This window comes from Poecilia formosa, unplaced genomic scaffold (genome assembly GCF_000485575.1).
Source record: "Poecilia formosa unplaced genomic scaffold, Poecilia_formosa-5.1.2 Scaffold204, whole genome shotgun sequence".
Lineage (NCBI taxonomy): Eukaryota > Metazoa > Chordata > Actinopteri > Cyprinodontiformes > Poeciliidae > Poecilia > Poecilia formosa.
Window position 1 is genome coordinate 717,682 of NW_006800143.1, and position 23,572 is coordinate 741,253.

General features: G+C 38.3%; 1 protein-coding gene across 1 annotated transcript in view; it reads left to right on the plus strand.

The window, feature by feature from the left end:
- The first annotated feature begins 2,777 nt into the window (after positions 1-2,777).
- Positions 2,778-23,572, plus strand: part of ncor2 (nuclear receptor corepressor 2) — a 107,649-nt gene continuing 86,854 nt past the window's right edge. The window contains exon 1 of the mRNA XM_007567132.2: positions 2,778-3,047. The gene's annotated coding sequence lies outside the window, so the exon portion shown is untranslated. The remainder of the gene's footprint in view (positions 3,048-23,572) is intronic.

Consider the following 23,572-nt stretch of genomic DNA (forward strand, 5'->3'; position numbering starts at 1 on the left):
AAGGTAAGCAAGAAAGCTGAGAGAACCGTAGAATTGCTTTTCTGTGCACCGGCAGTGTTGAAGAAAAGCTCCACCGATACAGTATCTTTTATAATGCCTGTTTTGCTCCACTCTATAATTCGTTTTCCTTCAGGATATTTTGCTCATCTTTTAATTCATAACTACAACCTCTGTCTGCATCGCATCCTACAGCTGACGCCCTTTGAAATCTTCAAAGTCCATTAATTGATGCAGTCACTCTCAGCGCTGCCTTTCATGTGGCTCCTGGATCTGTTAAAACAACCCACTCCAGTTATTCCTGTAACTAGCGGAAAGAGATATTTCAGGTCTCCAACTCCACCCCCCTCCAATGAGTTGGGTTGCAAAATGCATTTTTAGCAATCGTGAAAATGTGTCCAAATATTTACTAGATCTCGAGGTGGTTATTCTGTTCATCTGGCTGCAGATGACCACAGCTGTGAATATCGAAACTGGCGAGTGAGAAGCGTTTGTGTTTTATCATTGAGCTGCAAACCGGGGCAGAGATAGGCGGATGTATTATTCAGGCACCCGCCTAGGTCCAGATGACACAGCTGAAACAAACAGTTATCTTTCCTGCTCTGATAGTTGAGTGAGGAGATGGTGGTTTTACAGATGGTTTGAGGGGGGAGCGCTCCCAAACCCACAGAGCTGAAAGAAACAGACAGGGAAGGAAAACAATCCCATCTGACATAATAGGGTATGCTTTTTCTCAGATTTAATTCAAGATACGGCGTGTCTGAAGTGTTCCAGATACTTGTGTGCCAAATACCAATTGAAATCAAACATTTTAAAGCACAAAATGAATTGAAGCTGATTGCTGCAGTCTGTCAAAACATGTCAGAATGTTACACAACTGTGCATTTCTTTGTTTAATCTTTTTTTTTCACGGACGTCCATTTCTTTTCTTTACGCAAAAGATTGACTGTGACGGCAAATGCTGCAGCATGGGCGGTGGTTTTAGCAGCTATTGTAGCCGCGTGAAGCCGATTGAAAGGTTTCAGATCATTTGCAGGCCACTGACTTGGGTACAGTCACCAACCATGTACGCAGCAGGAGATGCTGGGATCACCGGAGAACTATCCTTCAATGTTAAACTGGTGTATTCACAGCTTGTACTTCTCCACGGGAGTCGAGGCGCACAGATGTAGAGTTCCTGGCGAGTCTGTGCTTGAGTTGACCCAGAGTTCACGTTGGAGCAGAGGCGGGGGTTGTTCTTGCGTCATAGTGGGGGCAGTCTAACAAAATAAATTTTGTTTAATATGGCGTCCACTCATTTGTCTGCCAGATTGTTCAATCCTAACAAGAGGAGCTGCAGTTCAAACGCGGGGGATTGACAACTACCTCCAAGAGTGAATCTTGCGGTGACTGACGAGTCTGGCCATCACCTACGAATGGAGGCAGAAATTGTCCGAACTACCTTAATTGGCTCATAGAAGTTTGAATAAGGAGAGATTTTAGTTTGTGTCAAACAATCGTGTTCATACTCAAAATTTAGATAGGGCAATCAGTCCAACATTCATGCTGTTGGGCAATGAGAGGAAGATAGAGTACCTGGGGAGAACCCATATACGCACAGGGAGAAGTCGATGCAGAAAGACCCAGTCCAGGTCCAAACCCATCACTTTCTTGCTTCAAGGCCACAGTGCTACTAACTGTGCCACCATACATCCCTGCCCCGCCTGTCTAGAATGGCTTTACCTTATTCTGAGATGGCATTCTTCACCGAGAATTCATGACGTTTGGCATCATCTTCCCAACAATGCTGTAGTAGATGCTCCATAACCCTTGGTGATCTTTGTAATTCCTTTACCAGCCATTTGTGAATTCTGAGATAAAACACTTCAGGTCATCTGCACACCGTAGAGTTTCTATATTCTGTAAGACTCTGACCTTTTCTTCCCAGGAACCACAATCTTATAGTTAGAAATGCTAACAACGTAAGAGGTTATAACACCTCTTAATAAGGTGTTAAATTGTAAAGATGAACCATACAGTTTGTGGTAAAAGTAAATATTATGTATGTTAAAATAATGTTAATATTTAATATGATATTTTTTCACTTAAACTCTGTTAGATGACATGCTAGAGAAAGTAGCAGCGTTGTGGTGTAGATAACACCAGTTCTGACCCTCACCCTGCTGGGTGAAACGAGGCTCTCACACACACACAAAAAAAGATTTGGCTGTGGCAAAATATGTGCTTGAATTATGTATTCTATAGGTTTGCATGCTATTCTAAACAACAAATAATTATCTTGGCAGACATGGTAACTGTTAATGTCCATACTATATCTGTTAATCAGAAATAGGAATAATTTTTGCTTTTCTGTTTTAAGTAAAATATCATGCAATAAAGTTTTGTTTAAAATTTTTCGTCAATAAAGTGACTATTGCTGCAGGTTACCAAACTGTGAGCATCTCATGAAACTTAATTTCTGGTTCAGTTGTTATGCAACTGTGTATCTACTCAAATCACGTCACACACATCTGAATTAAAACAGTATACAACATTTATTATTTATTAAAAGACTACCCCCTAACCCCCTCCCCCCCCCAAAAAAAAAATAAGATGCACAAAACAATGAGTTGTTAAGAGAAATAAGCATTTTGAATTTTTCTTGTAAAAAAAATAAATAAATAAAAAATCACTTTCTTTAACTGCGCGCAGATTGATGGGTGAATTTGTTGTCGGAATGGGAATTCGTGGTCCTCTAGTGAGGAGGAGGAGGAGCGATGGAGCCTGTGGACCTATTGAGAACCAGAGAGGCGGTTCAGCCCCGCAATGGTCTGAGCAGCAGCGGTTCAGGGAGTAGCATTACTTGTGCAGGAACTGGTTCGACACCGCAGAAATCCGCTAACGGAGCAAATGAAAACGAAAACAACACTTTCTTGTGGATTAATTCTCTGGCGAGACTTTCAATCGAAGCAAGTGTACCTGTAAGCCACTTTGGATCGATTGACGAGGATTGGGACGTTACCTACTGAACATCGTTACCACCGAATGGTGTCTCCTGCCCCGCCGCTAAGGTTAGTTAGCTTCCATTGCTGGCTGTCCATTGGTTTGGGGGTCTGCTCTGTTGTTGGATGACGGGGTCCGGCTATTCTTTGGAGAACAAACATACATAGCATTATTGACCTTTTTCTGAGTCTATGCGTTGCGCTATAACCGCGCCTTGCATTAAACCGAGTGGAATTGAAGCGTCTACAAAGTGCTAAATCAGCTGGGTCCTCGGACACTAACAGTCTTCTCGTTTAGCTGATCACCGTCAGCTCGTTAATTATTTTATAAATCACAAACACGTGCTACATGGCTAGGCTAAGCTAGCAAATAGCTAAAGTGCTAGCCAGGCAGGCTAGCTGTCAGAGCAGACGAGGAGCTAGCGCCTCTGTTCTTGAAAAGAAATAATTAAACAGCTGCGTTTGTTTCTTTAAAAACACCACCCCGCAAACAACAATTCTAATATTCACCGTAAAAAAGTACTGTCAACTTTCCAACATGCCCCAGTTTGTATTTGTGTTTGGTTAAATAGCTTAGCTTGCTATCTAGGATGTACAAAATAACGTTCAGTGTGAGTTTGTAAACAAAGAATCCACACGAGTTCACCCAATGAACTTTGTCTTTCGTGTGTGGTCGAAGGCGAATTCTGTTTGTTTTTTTAAATTTACTTAGCAGGTAATAAGTTTGGATTTATGGCTGTAGTAAATTGTAAATATAGTGACGTAAGATAGAAGTAGACATCAGTTGAGTGGTTAGCTCAGATTTGATGCCTAAACGCGTACACTGGATGGCTGTCGGAAATGTGCTGTGGTTTTTAAAACCGATTTAATGCTGACATTCGAAGCTAACGTCGAGCCGCAATAGGAATCACACTGAGAGATGCTATTCTGTATTGCTTGGAGTAAAATGGGAAAAAAGAATATGTTTTGATTTAGCTGCATGGACACTGTTAACATTCTGGCTCCCATTGCACTTGCTGGACACTAGTTACGTAATACGTCTTAGTGGGCATGCTACAACAGTTTTCAGAAGACCTTCATGTCAAAACGAACGATTTCACTTGGTAAAAGCAGAATACTTTTTACATGACACCAGGATTATATTTGTAAAAGGGCAAAGGTTATGATGGCTACAGCGGTTTAAAGAACTGAAATTCTGAGGCAATCTGATTTGCAGCAAAATGTTAAACGTGTGATCATGGCACATTTTATCATGAATGGCCTGCCTCTTTTGTGATTTATGATAAATGTCAGTTTAGTAGCTCTTTTTAAACAAAAACATCTTCAGTTTCTGCTTTGATCCAAAAGCTCCCCCTCCCCCATCCAACATAAACATTACAAATATTGAATACTATTTCCAATTTTCTAAGCTTGTTCTCACATATTAAATCAATAGATTTTCAACTAGCTTGCACATTTTCTTGAGTTTAAATAATTTAGCAGATCTTCTGGAAAAACCTTCATGGTGCTATCAGAATGAAACTTCAACAGTAATCCCTAGCTGTGTTGCTAACAGGAATGAGGGGGGGAGAAAAAGCAGAAGATAATCAATGGTATTCTGGTTATACTTACTGTGCGTTGCCACTGGAAACTCTTGAGAATGCAACCTGCGGTCGCAAATAAAAAAAAAATCTTTTTGAGGGCATGGAGCAATCAGTAGTGTAATCACTGCAGCTGAGTGTAAACAGCAGCTGCAGATTTGCTCCTAGCAAAACACCTAATTATAGAGCTGTCATAAATCATCATACTTTTCACCTTAATATTTTTTCAAATTTTTTTTGTTGAATCCAAAAATAAAAAAATAAGTGTATTTTTGGGAATTTCTTTTGAACTGGCAAATCTAGGCATTTCTTACACGTCACAAAATTAAAAAGGTGTATGAAAAGAAAGATTTGATGTGTGTCAAAGTATGATTTAACTTAGAGGTCTGTCTTGCCAACATGACATAAATAAATCAAAATAAGTCCTTATTTATTTATATAAAAGGCTATATAAAAGCCATGTTGTAAGTAGAAAATATAAGACAAAAAAACCAAGAATTTAAATTATGACTGCAGCTACAAAGGGGGAAAAAAGCACAACAATTAGGAATACTGTGTAAATTTAGTGTAATTTAGGAATTTTGTTCAAATTTATGCATTGTTAGTTTTTCAGAGTTTAAAGGCTGTTCATTGAGAAATGAGCACCCACTCAGTTTAAAACTTTTTAAATCCCTGTTCCAATTTGTGTAATTTGTCACAAATAAAACACTTTATCCGCTGTTGTCGTTTCAAACGTACAGCTCGTCTGAAGTTCACCACTGACTGCAGCCGAACCTTTCTGACTTACCAAATTCACTTGTCTGCTGAAAATGTTCATGTTGACTGATTTCTACAGTTTATTCCATTGGTTATGACTAGTTGTAATACATTGTAGCACATCCTTTTAGCGAGCCTGTCAATGCACACAGTGTGTTGTGTGACAGTGTGAGCATGGCAGCAGCAGCTTGTGAGATCTGCTGAACAACACGTCTGTTCTGGAAAAATCAGAACTTTGACTAAATCCCATGTTTGGAGACACTAGGCAGTCAGTTTTTAAAAATGTAGTGACATAACGTTTATTCACGGCAGCTTGGGATGTCAGGTTTGATCAGTGCGCTTTTTTGTCTCGGTGACATTTATAGCATCCATTCATAGTTCAAGCCACTAATCAAAGAAAACAAAAACAAAAAAAAAACATGGCTGAACTGGAACAGTTAGACCAGTTGTTGGTGTTTGTTAAAGGGAAAATAAATACTCCACACAAAAAATACTTTTCTTAGCAACTAATGAGACAAGTAGAGCCAGAACAGTGGGGATAACAGAGTTGTGTTTTGGGAACCATGAGGCGGAAAGAGACTCTTCTGTTTGATGACCGGAGTAAAAACACTGAAGCTTCATAGTATTGACCGGCGAAAATGGATAACACAATTTAACATGTCAATTATTACCATACTATGACATTTATTTTAATATTTTGACTTGGGAAGACATGGGATAAGAAACCAGAAAATATAATCCAGCATTAAGTTTCCAGGAAATGTGCAAAACGTAATACTTTTAAGTTTCTGTTTCGATTAAAACTGGGAGTTTACCAAGCTGTCGTTGGGCTATCTGCTGACGGTTGAAGCCACTCGTAGCCAAATGTCATCTCAGTAAGAGTAATGTGTGGTGCTCTTTTAGTTTAAAATGTGCAAGTGTGGGAGTAGCGTTGCTACTCTACTCTGTGCTCCATACAGCTAAAGAGAAGTCTGTTCACTCCAACACTTTTTCTGGAGCATCATTAAAAAAAGTTTACACTGTAAGAACAGTTTGTTCTTACAGTTTTTTAAAGAGGTCCACTGATACCAATAAACAGCTGGTGTCTAGTTGTGGGGTAAATGTCATTGCATCAAGTAATGCTTTAAAAACTGACAGCAAAACTGCTCAGCCGAAGCACTTCCTGTTGTTGCCTAACAACTGAATTATTTTGGTTCTGCAATTATTGGCCAATAATTTATATATCATTTATTTTTTTTTCCCCCTTTCCTCCACCGTAACCAGAAACACACGATCAGTCACACGCATGAATTGTTTTTTGAGCCAAAATGTGACGCAAAGCGGATTTTGTTTCATCTTTCCAAGCAACAAATCCTCACACAAAGGAACAACCAAATCTATCATTTAGATTTCAATTTTAAACATTCAACAAAGAAACCTACAAACGAAATCATTATGGCCACACATGTTTTTGGCTCCTGCACAAACGGGCCTGAAACATGAACCAGGTGCACTGTTTGAAAAATGGCAGTGCCTGTTTATGGCCCTAATATTTATACCAAATTGCTAGGCTTTGTTTAGTAAATCGTTCTTTTTTTCGTCGCTTTTCCCACACTATCGATGGTGCTGGAGAACAGAAGTTTTGTGTGCAAAAAAACGACACGATAAGCCGTTATTTTGAGGCATATAGAGATATCAAGAAGTCTCCTCACCTCATTTAACCACGTTGGCTTTTCTGGGTCGTTCCATCTGCGCCGCTGTAATGAAGATGACGACAGCCCAACAGCTGTGATGGGAAAGGAGGAACCACAAAATGAGATCACGCTCGTGTGTGTCATGTATTTGCTGTTTTCAGCTTCTTTTAGGTCCCATACTTGCTTGACTCAAGTCGGCAACTATTTTTCACAGTATGATGTCTTGGGCAAGTCACCCACTGCGTTTACTCAGAATAGTTAGAAATGAGCTATTTGTAAAAACCAAAATGTTATTTTGACAACTGACAATTTCAAGTAATTCTCTATCTCTTTAAATACGTATAATTTGGTGTATGAATGCGTCATGTAGAACTGCAATAACCAGGAGGTTTGGTCTAATCGGGGGAGCCAGCTTGCTCACAGTCAACGGTAGTTGAATATAGTTGAATTGACTTGTGTTTGAGACGTGTATTTTATGGTTCTTTAACTCCACTATTCATTAAAATAAAAAGATGCAAAAAAAAAGAAGAAAAGATGCAATATGATTGCTTATTGAATGGTTTGCTTGTGAGGATTGTTTCTGGTCCTAATATTTATACCAAATTGCTAGATTTTGTTTAGTAAATCTTTCTTTTCAATTTACAGTTGATGCTTTTCCCACATGGGTGAGTCGACCCAGAGCTGTTGAAATCCAAAGGGGATAAAAGCTGCATGAAAATTTTGTGTATTGAGGATTTGTACGTGCAGCTCATCTTCCAAAGGAAATATTCTTTATTGTCTTATGGTTTCTTAAGCCTTGATTTTTTTTTTTCTTCTACATTTGAAGTTGTTTCGTTCTTAATAGTTATTAAGACTATATCCTTGGTGATGGATAAACTGGCATCGGTTTCTATTTGGTTTTTAGAAAGGTTCAGGTTCACCTGTTGTGTGCAGGCAAGTGTAAACTTTGTGCGGGAGTGTTTGAGATGAAGAGGGATAAGAATTGTTGTGCTTCATGCTTTCTGCGAGACTTCCCTGTTTTCTCATTTTAAAAAATGTGAATAGGTCGTCATTAACTGAACTGTCCGATCACTTTATTTTCTAAATAAAACGGATTTGGAACCAAAGCGCAATTCCACGTCTTTTCTTTTGTCCAGCAAATGTTTTACAACGGTTTTTCCAATCTCAATCTTGCTTTTGATTAGAGGCGTTAATCTTCTCATATTTGGAGTTTGCTTCAGTTACATGCTATCCGTCATAATCTTAATGTATCTATAGATGAAGTGCATTTCCCGCTGTCACAAAGCAGGGTGACCTCCTGTAACCGCATGTGTGTGAAATCCACACTTCAGTTTTGAATTGAGCGTGGATCTTGCTCATTAGTGGGATGCACCTGGGAGGTTCTGTTTCTGAGGAATGTTGTGTGTGTGTGTGTGACTCAATGTGGTAGCACATTATGATCAAACAGGGCTGTTGCTGCATCTCATATTACTTGTAGTCAAAGGGCTATTGAAATGCACACGACGCTAGATGAGCTAGCGTCGTGGTAACAAGTGGGCTGAAGATGAGCAGGTGTGTTATTTTGTGTTGTGGCAAAATGGAAAGGCTGTGGTTCTGACCAGCTAACTAATCATCTTTCGTACTGGTTAATGCATAATCCACGTCGCCTCCAGTGTGGGTCGGCCAGCCTACAGCCTCAACACTGTTCTTATAGTTAGTAAGAAGCCCTCAGAGGGGCGGGGCATGTCAGGTTAATGGGGTCTGGAGGTCAGACTGGTTTCACATCGTCATGGTGTTGATCTCAAAAGCAGCCAAGAATTTATCTGTTCCTCCAGAAAACTCGATTCAACACACTAGTAGTAAAGCAGACCAGAATTTCAAAGAACATGAAGCTGTACCATGGTCAGGTTTTCCCCCTGTACCCATTATTTTTCTCTAAATAATTGTTTGCTGGTAGCAAAGTTGTAAAAAAAAAAAAAAAAAAAAAAAGTATGGTTTTAAACCAGTAGAGGTTTTCTCTCATTTTGATAGGGATTTTAGATCAAATGTTTTCTTTGTTTGCTGCTCTTCTGGTCAGCTGGTTTAAAGTTGCAGTATGTAACTTTTATACTTTTATAAATAACAGTTTTTTTAACATATTATTTGAAGCTGTCACCATGTTGTCGCAATATAACGTCAGACAACCTGTGAAAAAGTTATTTTAGGCAAAGGAGGACAATTTTTCACAGATTTGTCTGTGAAAAAAAATTGCAATAATATAGTGATGGTTTCATCTCTGTAAAAGACATAATTTTTATAAAGGTTTCATACTGCAGCTTTAGGAAATGCTTGTACTCGTACAGCAAGGCAAATTCAGATATTTGGAATTACTTCTGGTTTTGTTTTGTTTTAAAAAAAACTGTGGTTGTCTTTGTCAAGATTTTTGCACTGATAAGGTAGTACTCACAGACCTGCTGGACCAGAAAAGCATCCATCAGAAGCTGTACTAGAGAAAGTGCTGTCTCTATGTGGGACAGCAGTGCTTACTTGAAGTTCAGTTCAATCAGGCTCTTGGTTTCACCTTTTAAAAGTTATAAAACCATTAGATAATTCTCTCTGGCTGACTGTAAGATCTTGCTTCATAAAGCCAGATTAGAAACCTTGCTGCTCTGAGACAAATTTTTAAACTTCTCCTGTTCAAGTAATGCAGTGTGTCCTTAGTTGTGTCATTTGAAGCAAGTCTTATTTTACACATAAGGCTTTGAGTTCTTTTGCGATGAAGAGAAGTTGCTATTAAAACCAGTCACCCATATTCGAACCGTGTAAATGAGCGCCAAATACCAGCTTAGCAGAGATTAGAAATGGCTCTGTGGTAAGTGATTTACTCGACTCTGTTACGCAATGCAGATGACAGCATGCTATAGGACATTACTCTTGTTTGTGATTAGGCTACAGCTATGGGCCCCATTTCTGTCTCTTATTTCAGGTTTTTATTAAGAACGTGTGAATTTCTTTTCATATTAAATTGTGTTTGTGGTGGCAGCCGAGGGCATGCGCCTCAGGGCTGCTGAGCTTGCAGAGAAAGTATGGATGACGATGAAATTTGTCAAGGTTTAATTACAGACTTGTGTGTTTTTATTGGGAGATGTAACATGTATTGACATGCAGACTTAATCAGTGACGTTTTGGTTTGGTTCTCTGCATCCCGTTGCCATCAACCCTGACCCGAATTTCATAACGTTTGCGCCTCTGAGCCATTTTGTCAATAATTCAACCAGAATTCATCATTGAGCCTTCTGAATCAAATCGAACCGGGAGCGATACTTGTAGGTATCCGGGTAATAAAGCTTGGTTACGCACTCAGTCGCAATGTACACGGTGCCTGGCATCCTCTCATGCACAAATGGAAAGATCTGTGCTGCTGCTTTCATGGGCGACAAACGGAGGCACTCGGGTTGCATGCTGCCATACAGAAGAACATTTCAAAGCTCTTCAATAATTAAGTAGCAGTGCAGAGGAAGTAGGTCACCACAGTAGACTAGTACACTCTTCAGTTTTATTTCTTGGCGCTAAGAATGGAGGAGCTGAATGTCGGGACTACATCGACAAGATGGTCAGCAGATATCAGGAGGCGAACATCGGAGTCTTAATAATTATTTACAGAAGTATCTTTGGATGGTGGCGTAATATCAGTCAACGTTTGATTAGGTCTATGTCGTAATTATGCCGTCTTTATGTATTGCTTTGTGGCCTGTGTTGGCAACTCCTATACCACGTGTTTCTAATGATTCTAAGGTGAATGGAGAGCAACAGAAATCTGAGCTGGTGAAGACTCCAGCTACACTTGGAAGTATTGAGGATCCCACAAGTCAGAACTCATGGGGCTGCGATAAAGTTGGTTTCTCAATACCACAAGAGCTGCTGAAGTACACGCCTGCTAAGGTTGTGACTGCCGCTCCCTCAGCCTTGGAGGACACTCCCATTTTCCATGCTACAACATTTATTTTTATTTTTTCAATCTTAATTTCTATTTTGCAGCTGGAGCGTCATGGTGCGAAGCTAAGATTTTAGCCTGTTCTTTTGCCTCTTCTGTTATGAGTTTCAAACTGTTAAAAAGTTTCAGAAAGAACAAAAAATACAGCAAGAATGAAATTAAAATTCCCATTTGTGATGGTAATGATATCACCCTCGGTGCTGAGGCTAGGAATGTAACAAAACCTTGTTGTACAACATCTTGTGAAACCATTTTACAGCTTTTAGTGAGTCTGGGCTGAGTTTTATAAGCTGCTTTGATAGATTAAACTGAATTGAGATAATTTTATCTTGAGTCTTTAAAACCCATTTTGAAGTTCAGGGAACTTTTATTCTAACAGCAAATTGACATTTTAAGTGTTTTTGCTCTTTAGAGAGATTGTCAAACCTGGATTGGAGCATTTTACACCAACTCTGTATAAACAATAAGAGATCCTGTGAAATATGGCTGAAACCTGCATTGGAATCTGACTGTATCATTTCAATCCTAACATGATTAGATGGTAAATTAAAATAATACAGACGTATATGTATTTTCATATACATTAATGGGACAGTCAAAAGCTTTCTAATGATGTTAATGCTACTTTCTTATATTAAAGTAGGCCACAGGCTTGCCTTTTGTTCCCATGAAATCTATTTTATAGATAAAAGCAAACGACAAAAGTTAATAAATTTAACTGATGAGGACCATATAGCTCTCAGTTCTGAGGAGGAACTTCAGAGTTTGTTTTTAGCACATTGAAAGCGAGCGATGTTATTTTGTCATTTCCGTCAGCTATAAAATCCCCTTAATAACCAGTCAGTTCAGCTTTTTCTTTCATTGTTGTCCACTGGATGTTGCTGTGCAAGTTTATCGTTACAGGAGGTCGTAACTTTTCCCCTGGACCCAATCATTCACACTGCTGCTTCCATCACTTGCAGCGAAGCAAACGGGCTGTAAAAATTGTCCTGTTGTCTGCATAACTTTATTTTAGCAATATTTGTTTTGGTCTGCTCTCTCTGTTTAAAGACGAAGGTTGTGTGAGGACTCGGTGGTATTTATCACCTTTTCTTTTCCTTTTTTTCTTTTTTTTTTTTTGAGGGATTGACAGATGTTTCCTTAAGCTAATGTTAGCTCAATGATTTACCAAAATAACTTGATCCGTTCAACTCATTTCCGTTTCAGTATAATAGCAAGCACTTTTTAAATACAACCTTGTTTCCTGTATCCTTTGTTTTCTTTCCTTATGCTTGTAATGCAAACTTTCACACCATTTTTTTGTGTCTACACAAGGATGTCACTGGAAGACTCTGAGTTTGATTGATGTTGAAACTTGTCTGCTTGCTTTGCATAACTGGGTGTCAGTTTGAGGATTTGTGTGTTGAAGGTAGAATGATGAGAATGTTGTTGGGTGATCTGTAGAGATCTGCTTTCAGTGGCTATCGCACAATTTGTTACAGCACACAGACTCTGCTCGGTGTTTATTGCAGGGATTATGCTTAGAATATCTGCATAGAACGTACAGTTCGATTTAGGAATAAATGTGCGACATTCGGAGAGTCGCTCCATTTATTATTCGGGGCTCTTTGTGAGAAGTAAGCACTTTAAGTGGCTTACAAATCAAATAAGTCGCGTTTCCCCTTGCTCACTTGGCATGGGGAAAAGTCAATTATCCAGGAAGTGATTATGCTTTGATTTAATGCTCGGACTGAGAGGACAGGCTCGTAGATAAGTTTCCCGTCGATGTGTTAAGAGGAAGAGAGATGAATCTGTCTGCACACCTCTATAGTGAAATGGTTAAAAAATAAAAATACTTTGAACTCAACATTAAATGTATTCAGAATTATGCCCAGTCACACAGCCACACTTAAAATTTGAAGCAAAAGATTGGTCTGAAAATTCAATGTATTCATTTTAATTAGAGGTTAAGCAATGCGTTTTTTTAAACAAGAAATAAAAAAACCTATGCAGTTAACACCTTAGTTTTGACATTGTGGCCCACTGGTAATATTGGGGCAGAAACCCCAGTCCTCCTAAAGTGTGTTTACCAACAGTGAAGCCCAGGATGTAATGAGGACATCGGCGCTTCATGTCGAGGGCATCGCCTCACTGCAGAACATGCTGGAAGGACAGACAGCCACAGCTAGCTTTAGCTCCGCAGCCATGGAACAGGTTCACAGTAAACATAATCTTATGGATTTAGTTATCAGCTGACAATTATTTCAAATGAGAAATAGTCTTAATTTCATGCATCTAAAATTAAGTCCTTAAAATGCCTTAAGTTAATTTAAGAAAAAGTAAGTTGGCCTTTATTACAGGTCTTGACAGGACTAATCTTGTCTTGACAGGACTAATCTTGTGCATGCTATAAATTTTTTTTCTCTCGCTGGTCTTTCTGTCAGACGAAAGTTTGAGTTGCACTCAGACATCTCGACTAACTAGCTTCTAGGATAACTTTTCTTGCTCGCTAGCTAGCTTTTTTTGCGTCTGACCTGAGTAAATGTAATTGAATCACCTTTTGGCAAGACAAAGTTTGCACATTTCTGTGCAGATATTGGTCTTGATTTCAGTTCATAATGGTCTTAAGTCTTAAAGTTGAGTTGGTGGTGCCTGCGGTAACCCTGCAGGTACCCTTGTCAGGGTCAAAGTGTTTTCCTGCTGTCGGTGTGAACAGAAGGTGTTTTGGTACTGTTCCCTCATGATTATGGGAAGCGAAGGCACTGTGTCATGCATTGACTCAGTGCTGGTATCACTTCATACAAACAGAATTATTGTCCCAAATTGCTTGTGATCATGACTATATTATACTTTTGAGATGTCAGAGAAGGTACGGCAGCATTGCCCCTCCTCCAACTATTGCTTTATATGGCTTTTTCTTGCCTACATGAGTAGAAGAATCAGTTATGTGGAAGTTCTGGTTTGCTAACTAAAGAAGTTCTATTTATTCTGAAGGCAACACTTTTTTAAAACTGTTGCTGGCAAGCTAGAAACTGCACGTCTGTTAAGCAGCCAACTGCAGGCTGGCTACGGGAGCAAATTGCTTAATGAATTAATCAGACTAATATTAGCTTCTTGTGCTTTTGTTGCTCTCAAAGGAGCCAAAATGGCAGAGTATTCTCCACAATAAGCACTTGAAAATTACAACCGAATTATGGGATTGTTTGTTCTGTGTCCTGGCTTAAGTTTGTGTTGAACTCCTGATTACAATGTTGTAGTTAACATGACTGTGAAAAAAAAAAAGTTTTTCTTGTAGTAGTAGGAATAACTCTTATGTAAACATTGTCTATATTCGTTTTTGGTTTTAAATACCGCGGTATTTTTACTTATTCAATGAGAAGCTCAGCATAACTTTCTTTTTGTTGAATAAGTTATTTAAAGCTAAAGGTTTGTTCAAAATGTTGTAAAAGTCATAATTTAGTGCTAATGGCTTCTAATAAATGGTTACATTCAGAACACATGTTTAGCGTTTTAGACGCTGGCTTAAATCTTGCAATAACAGATGTTATTTTTAACTTTATGTACCATCACGCAGTGTTATTGAGGTGGGAAGGGAATGTAGGTTGTGCAGGAAACACAGTTTGGGGTCTGGTGTACATCACAGATGCAGCTTGACGACTGCGTCGGTAGGTACTGTACAGCCAGACCGCCAATGTCCCTGTTCTTTAGTCCCAAAAGAAAAGAAAATTCTTTACACTTTCTGTTTGTGCTGAAGCAAGCTGGATTGAGATTTATACAGTATTTAAAAAAGAAAAACATTACACCTTTTTTTTTTTTCTTGTGGTATCCACAAAATCTTGATCCTACAAGCTTTCACTTTCCTGGGAGGAATTCCCACAACATACATTCTCTTTGCACCGAGGGCGATGAGTGTTGTGGTGGTCACAGACATGCTTCAGTGACTTCCAGCTGGTAGCTCTTCAGTGCACTGGGAACACCCAGACACCCAGTGTGAGATGCAGCTCAGAGTGGTGAGCTAGTTAATGTCGCAAATGGAAACTCTGCTGGCGTGTTTTCAATTGGGAGCCGTGTTACTTGGAATCGATTCTTTTTCTGGATATTTTAATTAGCCAATATTGTTGGCAACTTTGTTTTTTTTTTTTAAAGAAACTTCTTTGTCTTTCTTTCTTTTTTTAAATAAGGACTGTAAACATTGTTTACTGTGACTTTTGATCAAATAGTCTCGCTAATGAACTGTATGCACAATCGCTGGGTGATTGAAGCGTGAGATTAATGTTTGTGTCCTTTTATCCAATGTTTTTCAAAGTGTTTTTTTTATTATTTCTTATTTTTATGCCTCTCATTTGATTTAGTGTAACACACTTTGGACTGCCCGGTGTATGCATGAAGTTATAAACATAAACTCACTTAGCCTTGAATCTCGTTAAAGACATTTTATTGGATGGTAATTTATTTAGCAATTTTGAGACCACAACTTTTTAAAACCTCAGTATGACCCTGGCAACTTGTTTAAAAAGTGCCTTCCTTTGACTCTCTCCAGGCCCAAAATCAATATAGCCAAGAACTGCGTGGACTGCAATAAATGTTGGCTGTTTATAGAAGTATTGTAATCGAGGTGATAATATTTTTTGTGATGTTTTAATAAAGTCATTCAGAAACTACAATTACTTTGTTTCTTTGCCAAATCAGCAAATCCAGCTGCATGCAGCTGATTCTATAAAACACTGCTGTTGAAATGAAAGCAATGAATTTGATTATTTTCCCAGAAGCAGGATGGACTCATCACTATCCAAGGTCTATATCTGCAATTAATCCAATGCAGGAAGACAGTAACAGTATTTAGTCAAGTATTTATGCTTTTCTAATGTTGTGCAGCTCTAAGCTTAATGCTGTATGGCCCACTAATCCAACACATCTTAAAAAAAAAAAAAATCAAAAAAACCCGCACACAGCAGAAAAATGCACGCGCAGTTTAAACCCCCCATCCACTAAAAACCTAAATGTTCTTGCTCCATAAAACCAAATCCTCTTTTGCGTTTCCCTTTTCTTGCTTTTCATTTGGTGAAAAGTCTGAGGCGTGCAAATGGAGTTTTCGTTTACAAACCGCTGCACCCTCAACACACCGCCATAAATCTGTTGTCAACTTGATGAAGGCATATGGTCGTATGTCTCAAGGGTTCTTTCATGATTTGCATTTTTTTTAATCAATAGAATCTATCTAACTTATTGTATTGCTTTTTTTATTGATAGAAAAATTGTAAATGCTATGCTACCCTATAACACAAACTTTAATAAACTTGAATTCTTTCCTTTTCTCATAGTTGAACATATTTTAGGACTATTGTGTAACGTTTAATGTGCTACTTATCTAATCCATTTAAAACAAATTATGTGACCTACTTACAGTTACCTTTCACCTATTTCATCATGGAATCTCATTAGAGAAAGAAACTTGTCTTATTAAACCATCTATTACTGCACCATAAATTATGTCAGACGATAAAATGTCCCAGAAATTATTGCGATAAACGATAAAATTGTTGTTTTTGACTCCATAATGGTAACAGCATAATAACCCTTTCTCAGATCAATACATTTTAATTCCTAACAAACATTTAACACTGAAACTATAAGACATTTAACTTCTAATAAAATGGGTACTAAAGTTCTGGTAAACAAAATTTCACCAAAGGGGCTTTAGACAAAGACTTTTGACTGAAACCTTTTGTCATCCAACCTTCAGTAGGAAGAGAGAAAGACACAAATAAAACAATCAGTCATGGAAACGGATGTTATTATTACTATTCATCATGTGATTGATTTTTTTATTGCTTATTGCGACAGGCTTACACATACATGTATTGCGCAATCGAAATGCCCCATTTTTGAAGTTGACACCAGTTTTTCTACAAGTCTTTCCAAACCTAACTGTCAAACCGCTACTCGTCGTTGAAGTATCGGTTTCAGAATCATGTCTAGAAATGCTCGCCGTCCTCACTGCCTGTGCCTGTGATGTTTGTGCAGAGGAAGTTGCGTTGGAACAGATTGAACTACAAACGGTGAGACAGGTTGCGGTTTTTAAAGCGTCGGCCGTGCCTCTGTCTAACAGACGGGTTCTGTCCATGTCAGAGTTAACTGTGGCTGTTCACCCTTCCCACAACAGGTCTTGAGTTGCCAATTTTTGTTGTGACCACAGGATTCCTTTGTGAAAGTTGAGCAGAGGTAAAAGCTAGATCAGCCGAGAGGTGTGAGGATGTTCTGTCAAATGTTTGGCCCTAATGGTAATGCGCCAGCCACCTGCATGCTTGCAGCTGCGCTATATATCAAGCTGACACAGCCAATGATTATGTCACCTGCTGCGTTTTTACAGACTCTCCGTCACCTAATTTTGCACTTCGTTTGGGTGGGGGCGGAAGCCTACTTTGCTTTAAATCGTGATTTGATTGGATTTGATTTTAAGTAGGTTTTTGTGTTCTTCTTGGAACCTGAACACACACCGTTCCCTTCGGTAGCCAGTGTGTGTAGGAAACAAACATTAACTGTGCCGTCAGTATTCGTAGGTTTTACCAGAAAGCAGTGGATGTTACTTCCTTCTGCTTGTAAATGAACTGTGCTACTTTCCCAATTTCATCGGCTGTTATACTTAAACTTCCTCTTTTTTCATTGTGTTTCGTGTAGTTTAGCTTCTGCTGCTGTGAATAGTGCCATCACACCATGATTTATCTGGAAATGTCATGTCACGTAAATCTTAAAGTTGAAACTGGGTCAACGGTGCCACATGACAGCAGCCGCTTCCTGAGGAAAAACATATTTGGGGCTGGGTGACGTGTGTAATGATATTTGTTACAGTTTGACAATGTTAAAAGCCACTGACCTGATACTGAACTGTTTGTCTCCTGTGTTTTTATGAGGCCATGTATGATGGTATAAACTTTAAACTGTGATGACCTTTTTCTGTTTGGAAACTGTGCATTTGGCATGAAATACAAAATAAAGAGTAGGCTTAATGATTTATTTATTTTTTTACCCTCCCCCAGAGATTAATATTAGCTAGATGTTGAATACCCTTATGATTTACAGAACTTAACGGTTTATTGACACTTTTGATGCTCCCTGCTTATATACTGATGTATATACCCAAATTACAGTACAATTTATGAATGTAAATGTATTTAAATACAACTAGGAAAAATTTTATACAAGTTTTTAAAAATTTCTCTGTCCCCTGCCTTTTTGAATTTTTAGTTCAGCCTTTTATGTTAATATTTTCTGTTTCTTGATGAGTTATTGAAGTTATTTTATTGTCCTGCACAAGGTAGACTAATCGCCTACTCATTTTGAAACTAGCTTTCAAACGCTCATTTTGCAGAATAGCAAACTTTTTTCTGGTCTTTGTAGAATAACATAAGCTTTTAAAACAACGTTGTGTCAACAGAAATGATGGCAGGTGCTCTTTTAGTTTGTAAGCCATGACTGATTGTGTTTTTCATGAATAGAAATGTATCCAATCAGATGTTTTTTCCTTTTTTTTCTGAACAAAGGAAACACGAGTGGTTTTCTTTCAGTCAGCTGACTGGTGGTGTGCAGCAATAGATGTTAGGAGTTTGGGACAGGGGTTGTGAAATGTGCTCTATAAAGCCAGTAAAACTCTGGGTACTCAACTCCCACTGTCTTATCAAAAGCATTTAATTACGACTGTATAAAGGAAATATTTTTCTCCCCCCTTTAGAGCCCTTTGAAATTTGGTACCATTAAATTGAATATTCCCAATTGACTAATTTGTAAAAAGAAAGAGAGTACTTTTTGATTCATCACATTGTTGTTTGTGGAAACCAGCTGCCCATCAGACCGGCTGAAACTATCTGCTGGTGAAAAAGTCCCCAGCACTTTATGGTTTCTCTTGACATTTAGTAATTAGACACGGAGACGGTAAGAGGCAGAGAACAAGCTGAAGTTGGCATCTGCTCCATCGGTGCTGAGCTAAAGGACCGTTTCAGTAAACTTTTAAAACGTTTTGGTGATTTTTTTTTTTTTTTTAATCTTTTTTTGGGGGGGGTTTGTGTAAACACAGAAGGAAAAGATTCAAACACTTAGAATTAGACATTAGGCTTAAAAACCTCAAAATGGGAACCCGTGAACCTGGGCTGAGTTGTTCTACACACAGATGACAGATTCTTTACTTGATTTGCTGTTTTTAAACAAATAAAAGTGGAAAATTAGTTTTTCAGAAATTTTGCTGAATTCTCATCATGTTCCTGTGATTCTTATTTTCTAATTTAGTGTCTTTTTGCGTCATTACGCCGCACAAAAATTCTAATTGTGTAAAACTAGACTGGATTGTGTGTCTGTTGTCACTAATAGCTAGTTTTACCAACCAAATCAGACATTTTCCATCAGTCTAAAAAAAAAAAAAATACAGAGATGCATTTCTCTGTTTTCCAACCCTGGTCTTCAAGGCACATTCCCCTGTTTTTGTTTTGTTTTGTTTTTTGAAGTACTCATACTTTAAATTAATCTGAATCAGGTGTGTTAATTAGGGGTGCAGGTGTCCTTAATTTTGGGAGATCAGTGACTGGCCGATTTTTATTTATTTTTTTAAATTTTTGCTTTACGTATGAAGCCGATCTTGGCAAAGGTCTTGGAATCAACCACTGTCCTATTTTGCTCTCCAGTGAGAAAGGTTTGACTGACAGACCAGCCCTCCAAGTTATGTCTGCACATTTATAATTAAAAATAGTGACCTCACTGTTGCCAACTCAGCAATTTTCTTGGTACATTGAGCAACATTTCAGACAAAAAAAAAAAGGTATCGATCGGAATTAAAAGATAAGTAATCGGCGATCGGCCAGAAAACTGCAATCGGCGCACCTCTAGTGTTAATCAGTTTGATGAATTGAAATGATGTGTGCTGAAACTGTACAAGCTGTAATATATGAATCTATTTTTTTCTCCTTCCTTTAGCCTGATAAGATCTTTGGGTGACAAGTGTTTACTTTTTCAATGTGATGAAAAACAGGATCCTTACCTTTTTACGGTTAAAGGAAAAAAAAAAACACTCAAGTGTTTTTCTGAAAGTATTAAAAATCAAGTCCGTTAACAATGTTTAATGTCTGTGAGCGTTTAACTGCTGAGCTCTGGGCTGAGTAAAAGAAAAGGGTAAGCGAGCGTGAGCCTCCTTTGCCAGGGCCCTTCTGTAATGAGGCTCCAGGGAGATAAATCCTTACGAGACCTGACAGGGTGCCACATTCCTGGGCTGATTCCTGGAAGCCCCCTCCGCTCATGAGCTCTGCTCTCTAGGGCACCGCTTTATAAACTTCAAATGTTTCTCCTCAAATCTGTTTTTCTTTTTCTTTTTTTTATGCCCCTGAATCTTATAGCCCATTTCACTTCAATCACTTCATAATTCTTCCTTTTTCACATCAAATGTTCGTCCTTAGGAGGGATATTAAATCTAATCTTTGGGGGTACAACTCGTAAGAAAGAACAATGTGTCAGTTTGACTGAGAAGCAAAGAAAAAATAGACTCTGACTTTGATGGTTTGAAAATGGGGAAGGATTTCCAGTTTTCTGGGAGTCTGTTTCATATATAACGCAGCAGTCGTTATGGATTACACATCTAGGAAACCGGATTAACCTGCACATGTGGGTGGGTGTAATGTGAAGATTTAATAATATAAAAAGAAGAAATCCTATTGAAGAAATTGTTTTCGGATTATGAGCAACACAGTTTTCACCAATCAGCTTCTAACATCCTGGTTGATGTTGGATCAGGTTAGAAGATATTAAACTATCTTTTTAATCTGTACCATACAGTTCCAGTTTAATTTAGCTCCAGCTGTTGGCCAGATGTCGTAAGGGGAATTTATCAAAAAACATTTTGTTATCGTGGTAACTAGAAAAGTTTCTCTAAAGATGACTGGAAACCCCCAATACCTTAGTGTGAGGATTGTTACTTTTCACAACATGAGAGCATCAGCAGAAATGAGCAGAATCAGAGATATGATTAAACACAGCTACTGTGGTCAGCTTACTGGTAGAAATCATACGTTTTAGGTAACTTTAACATTTTAACATGTTTTCTTTTTTTTCTTTTTTTTTTGAAGAGCTGTGTTTGGCATCTGTCTGCAGTGATTTGAAGTGAGTCATACATTTGCCTGGAAGTGGTAAATATTTTTTTAATTATCAAAAGTTGTTCTACTCTCTGGAAAATGTTATCATCACTCTGAGACTTTATCATCAAACTTTGACCTGAAAGAATGACAGGTGTATACATTCCCAGCTTTCTGTGCTGATCTAAGGCTTCAGATAATCAATAACTGTCGACATTTATGTCTTTTTTTCTTTTTCACCAATTTATATTCAAGATTGATTTTTGAAAATTCCTTTCTTCCAGTCATCTACCATCTACACTTAGCACTCTAACTTTTTATGTTTAGGTTTTTACTAATGCTGGATATTTGACTTTTTGTAAATGTTAGTCTGTAAATCTTGCCTCCATCCTATTTTTTTTTCAAAGTTATTTCTTTCCCTTTTTCTGGCCATTGTCTTTCATTTCTTTTATTCTCCACATTGTGTTCAGATTTCTTTCCTGAGACCTTGATGTCTTCATTCATCTTCATAATTTGACTTCTACTTTTAGAAATGCAAATTACAGGCTGATTCCGTGCACGGTGATTCATTGTCACACCTGTTTCTTTTTCTCTTTTTTTCCCCTCTTTTTGCAACAAAGTAAAAAAAAAAAAAAAAAAAAAACTAGCTGCACATTGTCAAAGTTTTGACTTCATCTATTTCTGCCAGGGTTGTAATATCCATCTTCAATGAGTGAGAAAGTAATGTGGGAAAAAATTTTTTTTGCTTGTGAGAAAAATCTGACAGATCATTGTGTGCATAAAACAGTTCGGCTTTACGCACACAATGGGAAGCATGAATGACCGAAAGACTTGGCGTGCAATAATCTTGAGAAAGTTGAAATGGTTTTGGGGGGTCAAAGCATTTATGCAAGAGAATAAAAATGTTAAGCATGATCTAATGGCTTTTGGGACAGAAAAGCAACTGTTTATGCTGCAGCTAAAATGGCATTTTTATTACAGTAATAAAAATGCCACAAAAAAACAAAATGTTTTCATTAAACTTTATGTAGAGTAATATGATTATAACAAACTGATATTACTTGATTAATTAGTCAGGCTGTCTGCTCAGGTAGACCAGCCTGCAGTTAACGGGGAACCGAATAAGGTCGGTACTTGTACAAGTACATCATTGTGACAGTATGGAGGAAGAGCGGGGCATTTTCCATGCTTGTCCTGAATGCAGCATAGCACGCGCAAGAGCGTAATGACGTCAGCAGCCGCTAGTTCAGTAAACAAAGTAAGCATGGCCGATAGAAAATGCTCAAAGTTATGGCTCCACTTTTCAAAATGCGATGCAGATTATGCCCATTGCAATATTTGCGACGTGAAGTTCAATGGCGGCGGAGGAAACGCATCTGGCTTGAGAAAGAACCTGGTTCACTACAAGATTTTTCTTAAGGCTAAAGAGCGCATAGCCGACAGCCTCAGACCTACAACTGCTGCATTAGCCTCCATTAGCACACCTGCATCTGTCGGCGACTTTTCATCTGTAATCAGCAACATGGACGAACAAAAGCTTAATACACTTGGTGATGGCGACAGCGACATTTACGAGGCAAGGGAGGGGGAAATGACAAATGGGAACACAAGGACTTGGATTTTAATTTGTGCAATAAGACGAAACACTCTTAGTTGCTCTGAAGAGTTTTCACTCTGCTTAATACTCCCCCTTCAAAACTATTAGTGGCAGCAGAAGTATTTCTAAACCCCTAGATGTGTTTTTCTCCAGTGTGCTGAAACAAGTGGGGGAGGGGCAGTACTGTTGCTTTACATTCCATACAAGCAAAGCCATTTTTTTTCCTTTTTTTTTTTGTCGTAGGAAATGTTTCCAAACCAAAGTTATTTTGCTTGTAAGCGAGGGAAAGGTGGAAAAGCAGAGTGACTCTTCACTCATACAGGCAGAGAAAACCTTTTCTGGCATCTCATTTACAGGACTGTAAAAGGCAAGAACAATATATAGAAAATGTTTGGCAAAAATGGAATAACACAGATTAAAAAGAAAAAAAAAAAAGGTGTGAAATGAATGACATGACAAAATCCAAAGAATGCCGCCTACAGCATTCTGCAGTCCACGGATTTAGGCCAGTTATGCAAGTGCAGATTAAAGTCGTCAGGTTTTCCTGAAATAATACTATTACTTTACACACACAGAGGTATGACTAATACTGCCGGGCCATGTTTTGCAGTTCCAACTCTTTATGCCAGTGTTCACGACCACCACATAAATGTCTCATATACCATCCATCACTTTAGTGGTAACAAGGAAAATCACATAATCACCAGGCTAACTTGTTTGCTTTAAAGCAGTCCTTCGTGACTGACACTTTATTGATGATTCAACTTGAACTGGAAGTATCGTAGCGGGCGAACTGAAAACCCCAAAGCGTCAAAACCCGTTTTGAAGGTTATTTATGTTTAACAGGATCATATTTCTAGATATTGGACTTTATTAAAAAAAACACAAAAAAAAAACCCAAACATTTTCTGAGGTGTAGCTTTTAGAGCTGGGCTGCGAAGCTACCAG